This window comes from Pteropus alecto, unplaced genomic scaffold (genome assembly GCF_000325575.1).
Source record: "Pteropus alecto unplaced genomic scaffold, ASM32557v1 scaffold155, whole genome shotgun sequence".
Taxonomy (NCBI): domain Eukaryota; kingdom Metazoa; phylum Chordata; class Mammalia; order Chiroptera; family Pteropodidae; genus Pteropus; species Pteropus alecto.
This window is the reverse complement of record NW_006438113.1, coordinates 18,857,547-18,867,686: the sequence shown is the minus strand read 5'-3', so window position 1 is coordinate 18,867,686 and position 10,140 is coordinate 18,857,547. Positions and strand designations below refer to the sequence as shown.

Sequence of the window (10,140 nt, the reverse complement as noted above, 5' to 3'; positions counted from 1 at the left end):
ATGCTGGTTTTGCAGGAGCTTCTTCCACTGTTGGGTCCATTCATATCCGAGCTCTTTTTAAGAAGGAAACAAATAAGCCTCTAATATATCAGTTACTATTTCAGAATGCTTTTAATAGTAACCACAGGAAATCTATAACATTTCCCTCTTATGCTCTGGCATTTAATCATTCATATTTACCTTGTTTTGATTTCTGTAGAATAAAATTAAAAGTCAATTGTCCAACAGTAAGTACAGAATCATTGTGCACTGACTAAATATTTATTATAAGAAATTTTAATTGAGCATGACCTCACTTGAGCAGGACATGTGTTCCCCTAAGCTTTGTATTATGTAACACAGTTATGTTCAGAAACACAAAGTATGAAACTATATAAAATCCCACAAATAAATGGATTCTATGAGGCAATATTGAAAAAATTAAGACTATATATATATCAAATTTAAGACAATTCATATCAAGCAACCTACGACAACATATATAATTAAAACCGATAAATTTCAAGTGGTAGAGATTTAAGAGAAGGAAAAAAGAATTGGGGCGATTATGGAAGGCTTTGGTAATGAATAAGTGAGTAATAAAGAAAAGCTGATACAATAAGATTTTTCTATGGATATTACTTTCTATGTTATCCTTAAAATATAATGCAAATAATCCTTCCACTGAATAAAAGATGTATCAAGATTTGACAAATGGTTCATCAAGCTATGCCACTTAAAATGCTGTCTTTCAAATAGTTGATGTCTGCATCAGTCAGCAACATCTGTGTCACCCAAATGTTATGACCTGTGGGAAAATATAGCTTTGCCCTTGTGGGTGCCTATCTCAGGTAATGTTACTTCTTATCACACTAAAACAAAATAGTAAACAATCTTCTCCTTCTCTTCCAACTTTACATTTTTGTGTAAACCATTTATGCTCTAGGATTATCTAAGAGGGAAGGAGCAAAGTAGAAAAGGAGCAAAGACTAGTGATACAATGAACAAAAACAAATTGTAGATTTTGGTATACAACCTGCCAGAAAGTGAGAGAAGGAGAAGTCATTTGAAGACTCTACATGTAGAAGAAGTCTTTTCTGCAGATTGGATAAGTCAGTGCAGTGCCAGCCAGCCTTATATGTAGAAAAAGGGCAACCACCTACACAACATAATTTGAGGTATACAACAAGGCACTGTGGCTATAAAATAGCTCTACCACTAGCTTGCAACTGCCCAATATTCTCCAGTACTAACCAGTAAGTATAACACTTATATGTAACAAATATTAACCCTTATTCAATGCCCAACAGTTGCTGAGCACAACAGCAAATAGGAGATAATGTCCCTGACTTTAAGACCTAACAATTAGGTAGAGAGACAGAAAGAATGTAAATGAAGTAATATCAAATACATGAATACAAATATAATTAAAACTGTGTGATAAACTTTCAAGTAATATAGCATTAAGAAAAGGAAGAAAGAATTGGAGCAATCGTGGAGGGCTATGTCAATAAATGGGTGAACAAATGGAAGAATAAGATCTAGAATGATAGCATGGATTAGAAGAAAGGCTGGGAGATCAAAAAGTGCAATGGCACAGGGACGGAGGTAAAGGGGAGCTTTCTTAGGAAAATGAGACTCATCTGATTAAAGGAGTGTAATGAAGGCAGTGGTAGAAAATAACTGAATAAACAGAGCAGGATCAGATGATGGGAAGCTCTTCTTTCTGATCTATCATCCCCATCTTTACGGGTTTTTTTTTTTCTTTTGTAAAGACTAAGAAATGATCCTCTACCTTGGTTATACTTTACATCATCACTCTATTTATTTCCTTTATAAAATTTACCACAGACTTTTATTATCTTATTTTTAATTCATTTACTTTTGTGCTTATTTTACTACTTAGGATCCATTTCCAGCCTGGCACATATTATGTGCTCAATAATGAATGAATGAATGGATGAATGAATGAATGAATGAATGAACGAATGAAAACTGTTCCTACAAGATATTTGGTGGAGCTAGGTAGGGTGGTTTTAGCTCTCTTTCATTATTTCAGACTCACTAAGTACTTTACGTTTCTCTAGAAGGCAGAAGGAGCCAATCCTGAAGAATCCAAAATAATTCTTTCTGAGGAGTATGGGACGGGGATCTTTTTAGAAACAAGGCAAGTCTTGTGAAATTTAAGATTGAACGAGTGCCACACCCAGGAACGTCATGGTGTAAAAGTAAGCAAGTACCTGGGGACTAAGAGGAAGAAAAAGCATTAGAAAAAAAACAGCAAGAGTAGAATTAAGGAGCTGTGTGCACAGAAAGGGAGAAAGCATCAAAAGGAGAGAACATTTCTAGGGCCTTCCTTGTACTGAGTCTAGAACTGGCTGAATCAGACTAGCTATGACCCTGCCCTGATTTCTCACTGCCACTTGAAGAGCAGCTAGGGAATCAGGAGGTATGTAAGAACAGAAAGGTCAAAAGATTTAAGTAGTGAAAGATGGAGGTCTGGAGGAGAGCTCTGTGAAGGGAATATCATTCTAGGAATGTCTGCACTTTAATTAGAAAACAAAACTAACTTGGTAATGGATATACTTATCTCTTCATTCATAGGATGACAGAATCTTAAGGGCGATAAAGGGCATTGGGAATACTTTCAATCAACTATCAACCTTCAGAGAGGTTTTTTTTTTCCCCCTGAATATTTTAAACTAAAGGCAATCTATTTTTTCATTTTTAAAGTGCAGGGAGGTAAAACTACTACAGTTCACTTTCAATAATGAAATAGCCTTTTCTTTGAAGAAATTCTTCCATGACCCAATACCAAAAATATCTAGCTTAAAGTGAGGTGCATGCCTGTCTAGGTATGGTTCTAAAATGGATTTACAGAGACCAGATCCAGTGGGCTTCATTCGTATAGCCACCTTAAAGTACCAGTTCTTTCTCACCACATGTTCCTGGCTTCCTCTTGCCTCCTTCTCTTCTCATCTTCTTCCTGTCCCACATCATAATGGAAAACGCATTGAAGGACATTGAGTCACAGAGGACAGGAAGCTAAAATTCCACCCTGTCTTCCACAGTGCAGGGCAGCTGACTACTTTGTATTTATATCTAAATCAAAGTGCTTATCCTATTCAACTCACTTCAAATTTTTGTGGATCATACAAGAACAAGTGCTTCAGATTTATGAAGTCCTAAATATTTTTCAGAGTTTCAATTTTTTATAATTTTGTTCTGTAAAATGAGTGGAAAATTATCTCTGCATTACTCTTTATGGTATACATAACAAGCTTTTCAAAAATAACTGTCTTCTGTGTGTGGAGCAACGTATGAGAGGTTGAAGAAAAGTGTTTTGCAAATGAGTAAATTTGTTGATGTTGTTGAGAGCCGTGGTCCTCACTATGTGAGAAGGGACATACAAATACGAAATGAGAGAAACCAGAAGGAATCTTGTAGAGATGTACTAGAATCGGAGGTATCAATGTGAACTATGACTTCTAAAATATGCATGTGTATATAAATGTTTATGTGCATATCAGTGTGTATATGTATATTATAAATTTATAAGTACATGTGTCTGTATATGCATATATACATGTATGTATATCTTAGCTCCATACACTAGAAGGTCCAAGAGGCAAAGACTCCCTTAGTAGCAACGAGCATAGCTGGATCTTGGTCTCTAATACTAGTCCGCATTAAAAGGAACCAGAGATTCTCAGAAATGTCTTATTCCAAGACAGGGCAGGATAGGTGCAAAAAGCCTGTAAGATTTTGCTGTGTCAGAAGTAAGAAAATGCTCAAACAATGAAGAGGATATGTTACAAGGACTCAGGGGCCAGCTTGAATGAGCTGCTCCTGGCCAAATCTGGGACAATTTGAGTATCAATGTCCCAGCATCGATCATGAATTATAAACCATTTAATGAATAGGAATTCGTGTATTCTTTCCAAAAACACATAGACAGATGATGATGGTAATTATAAAGATAGATGATAGATAGGTAGGTAGATGATAAATGGATAGAGATAGACAGACAGACAGGTAGATAGTTGGATAGATATAGAGAGATGAAAAGTGAGGTCTCTTGTTTCAGTAGACTATAGAGGGCCAAATAGTAGATACAGAGATGGTGCTAAAGTTAGAAAGTTATCATTTTACAACTATCATGGTTGAAATCCATCTAAGAAAAAATTGTCAATGAATGTTAAATGTTGAAGGAAATTTTGATGAGATGTGGATATTTGCATAGTCTTATCAGTTGGTTGCAAGAGAGAGAGAAAAGAGAACTACATAATGAGAAAATTGGGCAATGCCTTAAACAGAGTATCAAAATTAGTATTACCAAGAAAGGACAAATGGACACTGTGTGCTTCCAGATGTGATGTCCTGGGAGGACACCTCACTTGTGCAGTAACCTGGTTGAGAACATACAATATCAATCTAATCATAAGGAAACTTCAGACAGACACAAAATGAGAAATGCTATATTTTTTAAAGTGGAGGGGGCAAGTTATCTTCTTTTAAAAATGTCAGTATCAGGACATGGTTCCATGGTATAGTGGTTATCACATCTTCTTTGCACGTAGAAGGTCTGGGTTCGCATTCCAATGTCCATGTCACATGTCACAGTCCATGGTCTATGGCCATGCCATCCTGAACAAGCCCGATGTCTGATCTCGAAAGCTAAGCAAGGTCGGGCCTGGTTAGTACTTGGATGGGAGACCACCTAGAAAGACCAGGTGCTGTAGGTATAAATAATAATAAATAATAAATAAAATAAAACTGTGAGTATCATAAAATACAAGAAAAGTTTGTAGGATTTGTTCCAGATTAAAGGAGGCTAGGGGAATTTGACAACCAAATGCAGTACCTAATCCTGTACTAGATTCACTGAAGAGGAAAAGATACTATAAAAGGACATTAATACATTACTGAAAAAATTGGAATATGGATAGTTGATGAGAGAGAAGCCTTCTATCGATGAAAATTTAAGACGTAAAGGACCATATTTTAATCATTCTTAGGAAATACACACTGAAGAATATAGGTGTAAAGCACCATGATGTTTGTAACTTACCTTTACATAGTTGAGGAAAAATACAGAGAAAGAGAGAGAGATCAAGGAACATAAATGACAAAGTAAATACTACCAATAGGTTAATCTGGATAAAAGGTCTAGGCGTGTTTCTTGTAACTACCTTTACTTTTGCAATTTTCTTGTAAGTTTGAAACTACTTCCAAATAAAAAGCTTTTTAAAAATGCTTTGATATTCTGTAGCTCTAAGAACAAAGGAATAAAAGGAAATGATTTCGTGGGATGCTTTATTGTTATCTTTTAATTATAATTGCAAATTAAATGTCTTGCTTATTTGAACGTAAAAACTTACTTGAAAAATATTTGAAGAAATCTTATTTGAAATCGACATTTTTAGACGTTGCAAACCTCTGCTAGGTCATCAATATCTTAAACTAAGTGTCATGGAGTCTTGCAGATAGAGTCAATAGATCTTGTGGCTAGCAACAAAAACTCCCTATCCCAATGTACACTGACCCCACCCACATTTATCAGTGTCAAATCCCAGATCACTTCCTCCTCCTCAAACTTCTCCCTTTAGGTTTAGAGAACAACGCTGTATTCTCACTTGATATATTTTTAGAATTCTCCCCAAGCCTAAACCTATAACAAAGGAAATAACAAAGCAAAATAGATTACAGTTTGGGGCTCGCAGCCTAAGAACCTAAGCCCACTGCAGAATTTGCTTGCACTCTGTCTTTTGCGTCAACTTTAATTTGCATAATACAGACTAGATTCACATTTTTCGATAATTACATATTTTATCCCCTAACACTCCACACACCCCTGCCAAGAAATATGCTTGCTTTTTGCCCCTGGGTTTTGTTTTTGTTTTCTCACAGCTTAATTTAATCCACTTACATTAGGAGAAAGTGTCTTTGTAGAAATATTAGATCAGTATTTTACCTAAAATGAATGCAAAATTTTTTTACCGTTTAGAAAAGATGAATGTGAGGGGTTTTTTTTTAATGTTTAGAAGTATTTATTGCACAAAAGTCAAACGTGGAATCCAAAATACTTCATTCTCGATAGTCAAAATGCTCTAAAGGAGCATTTGCTGAACTTATACCTCACCGACAGGCCCAGATGCAGGAAAATCTCCACAATGCTGGTCACTGAAGACACCTAGAGGACATATTTAGAAACTACATGGGAACAGGACCGCAAACGCTCAATGGTTCCTACTGCCGCCTCTGTTTTTAAGGAGTGTTTATTCAAGATGCTTGGTGGGAGGAGGGGAACAGAATTGAGAATCAGGCTTTCGGTACTAAAAACTGGAAAATTAGATCCTCAGCACATGCAGGAGGAATTTCTCATGAAGTTGTATGTGCTACATGAGCTCCCCAAGAGCATGTTCTGTAATATTCCCGTTGAACTAGATAAGAATGGGTGTCATTAGCTAAAACAGAAAATCATTGAGAACCTACACTGTGATTGACAGCAGTCAAAGGCAGAATATTTTTTTCTGCTTTTTTGCTGATGCCTTACTTGCTTTCCTATTGCTTAGTGCTACTTGTGCTTATGGATTATGTAAACTTTAACAAGTTATTTTAAGGCTATTTAAAACTTCCCTTTTGCTTACCAAAAGCTTTGTCTGCCCTTTGGTAGAAAGGAGAGAAGACACATCTTATCCCCTCTGGCCCATCAACTGCCCAGTATTCTTTCCAGTTAATAGCAGGCTGGTGGAGACAGTGTTTTACTGCTTGAGGGACCTGGACTTGTACACTCTGGGTGGGCAACCACATTCAATTACAGCAAATGTACCAATCTGTTAAAACACAGCTACAACTATAACAACTATTTTTAACACAAAATTCCACAGCCCAGAAAGAAGTTCACATATTTCAAGTAACATTTATTACAAGAATGCAGGCCGTGTCTAATACCCCTTTATAATATAATTTAACCAGGCTTTCCCGCGAAGGTGTCATATCATGCTACTTTAGGAGATATTTTCCTTTTCCTTTGTTATGAAGGGAGAAGTACATATTGACCAAGGGTATTACTCAGGAACATCTGCTTTATTGACCCAATTATTGATTACAAATACTTGAGCTTTCTGCCTGAATTTTTTCTTCTGTTTTGTTGGGGTCGGGATCAGGGAACAGGAAAAAGTTGCTTACCAGTGTCTGGAAGTACTTACCAATAACAAACTCAAATATGAGGCTGCATTTTTATGTCCAGACAGGGCGTGGTTGGACATAGACTTGGAACTGGGGAAATGTGCATTTGGCAATTTTCAATTTCTTTTTCAGGGAGGAAAACAATGAATAAATTAGTTAGTTCCACCAAGGTCAGAAAGAACATTTGTTAATACACATGGGGATGGCTTTACTGCTCGATCTTGATCGAGCGCCTATATGGAATGGGCAGAATTAAATGATGTGAACACATGTGATGTTCATACATAATGTGTTTCAGTCTGGGCTTGGATGATACAATTCATTGAAATCCATGTAAAAAAATAAGCACAATGAAATGTTTTTGGATGGTTAATTAAGATCAAATGCTGTTAAGAGACTTTGAATTAAAGTGGAACCAAGTGACTATTATAGGAATATTTAATATAAAAACAGTGATTCAAAAGACTCATAAAAGTAGAAGAAACAAAGGCTTAATTTTAAAAAAATAAACTAATCAAAAAATTTTTTCTCTTAAAAAGTATCCTGCATGCCTGGAGCATCAGGGATTAAAGATGCTCTTTTTTCTCTTAAGTAGTCTAAGAGATTTTCTCAATTTTAATTTATTTATTTTTAAACATGTAATAGATTCACAGGAGTTCAAATTTTGGGGAGAAGAATAAGATATGCCTTAGCAACCAGTTTCCTGAATTAGAAGCAACCAATGTTATCAGTTTTATATATATATCCTTTATTTTACGCGCGCGCACACACACACACACACACACGCACGCACACACATACACACCTTTCCCTTGCTCTTTGCATTTGCATGACCATTTAAACATCGTACGCTGTAGCTTGCTTTTGCTACCTAATAGATCTTTGAAAATATAAAATAGTACATAGAGCTCTCATTCTTTTTATAGCTGCATAGTATTCCTTTGTATGGACATACCATATTTATTTAATAAGCCTTGGCATGAAATTCTGGGTCAAAGGCCATATGCATTTATAATTTTGGTAGATACTCCCAAGGTTTCCTAAAAAGATTATACCTTTTACATTATACCAACATCATACAGAAGTTTTCCTGACTCTCTCCAACACATAGACTTTAAAAAAATATTTACCACCTTCTTCTCTGAGCCTGAATGTGATAGTTTTCCAGGCTTTCCCTATTCTGGGTCTAGTCTTCAAAAATCCCACTGCATTTCAACATTGACCCTCTGCTGCCATCTGCCTGTGTCTCCACCCCTTCCCTGAGTCCACAAAGCTTGCATTCACCCCCACCTCTCTGCCTTGGTTCATGTCATTTCCTCCGCTGGAATGTCTTTTCCCATCACTACCGTCCCTCCAAATTACCACCTTTCAAAGTCAAGTTCTACCTTCACCTCCTCTGTGAAACCTTGCTGTTATTTGGCCCTTAATGTTCTCTTCTCTTTTAAGAGCTTCCCAACAGATGTGCCATTAAAAGTTACAGGCAAATGGAGCTACTGATCCTCCCTCAACTCTCAGGACAGACAGGTCTGGGTTGAGAGTCCCTGGGTTGGTCTTTCTGGCCAGGTCTGTTGTCAGTTTATACCAGAGTTTATACAAAATTATCTTTTTTTTTTTTTTTTTATGTATGCCATGACATGAAAAAATGATGGGAAGTTTTCTAGTTTTTCAATATTCATTTCATTCAATATTCATTTCAAAAGTGAATGGTTTTTTTCATTCACTTTTCCTGTCCTAGAATAAAAAAGTTGACTCTTGAATACAGCAGTTGGGTTTTGCTCAGCGATCTAATGGGAAAATACTTTTCTTCAAATAGTATTGACCAAGATTTCCAATTCTATGTTGAATGGTAGTTGGTGAGATTTACAGATGGGGAAACTGAGACACAGCAATGACTGACTTGCCCAAGGTCACACGGAGGAGACCTGGACCAATGGTGAAAGTATATCATGAACCAGGGATTAGGATAAATTCCATTCTGTACATCTGAGGTACAAAACACTAAATTCCAGTCAGCCTGAATCTAAGGCTTGTATGTTTGACTACCATGCCATACTGCTCTAGTGAGGGCTTGCTAACAGATTGATGGGGGTCTGCTGAGCCAAGAAAATGACCTTATGTCATATTTCGGTTACAGAATAGATGCCATTGGACATCAGGCATTGTTAAAGGGCCCTTGTGTTCCCACCACGGAGCCTCTAAATCTTCCAGTATCTGCATTCATCCTTGTCTCATTCCTTCCTCTTGCAATAAGGGGATCGGGCCTCTCCTCCTCTCTGAGGCCCAGTGTCCAGATCTGAATCCCTTTTTTCCCATGCATTATTCCCTTTCTCTTCTGTGTCTTTGTCCTCTCCCTCACAGCAAACACAATTCAGTATTTTAGATGTTAAGAAAAAGGAAAATCATTCTTTGAACTTCCTCCTCCCATCATTCTCCTTCTTTGGGCTCTGTTCCTCTTTACAGCCAAGTTTCTCAAGGAAACAGTCTCCATACCCAGTTCTACTTAAATAGGGTGGGGAGACCTATTCTGTTTCCTCTGACCTCACTGAGGGTCCTGCAACAATCCACTCCCACAGTACTCTATCCAATTATTCCTGTTTTTTAAAACGAATTAATTTTATTTATTTTTCATGATACACATAACTTTTAGAGTATACATATCTGTTTGGTTTGAATTTTTAAAAAAAATTCCTTTGTGCTCATCAAAAGAAAACAAGTGCCTACCTAGAGGACCATGTTAGCACATAGTTGATATTCAATAAGTTCTGGTCAATGCGATTTGCTTTAGGTTCCTTGTTTTCTTCTGAAATCATTTGTTTTTAGCCATAATTAGCCATTAGTAAATACTATTATTTTTTCCTTCTACTATCGCCATAAATAAAACCTACACTCCAGCTGTATCATTTTCTACTTTCTGAATATTCCTGAGGCTTTGTAATCACCGCCTCCAAACTCTCCATAGAGCACGAGGGA

The 10,140-nt window shown here is 36.6% G+C and overlaps 1 pseudogene; it reads left to right on the top strand.

Annotated features, from left to right (window-relative positions):
- Nucleotides 1–4,608: 4,608 nt before the first annotated feature.
- LOC112482774 lies at nt 4,609–4,724 on the top strand (annotated as a pseudogene).
- The last annotated feature ends 5,416 nt before the right edge of the window (nt 4,725–10,140 follow it).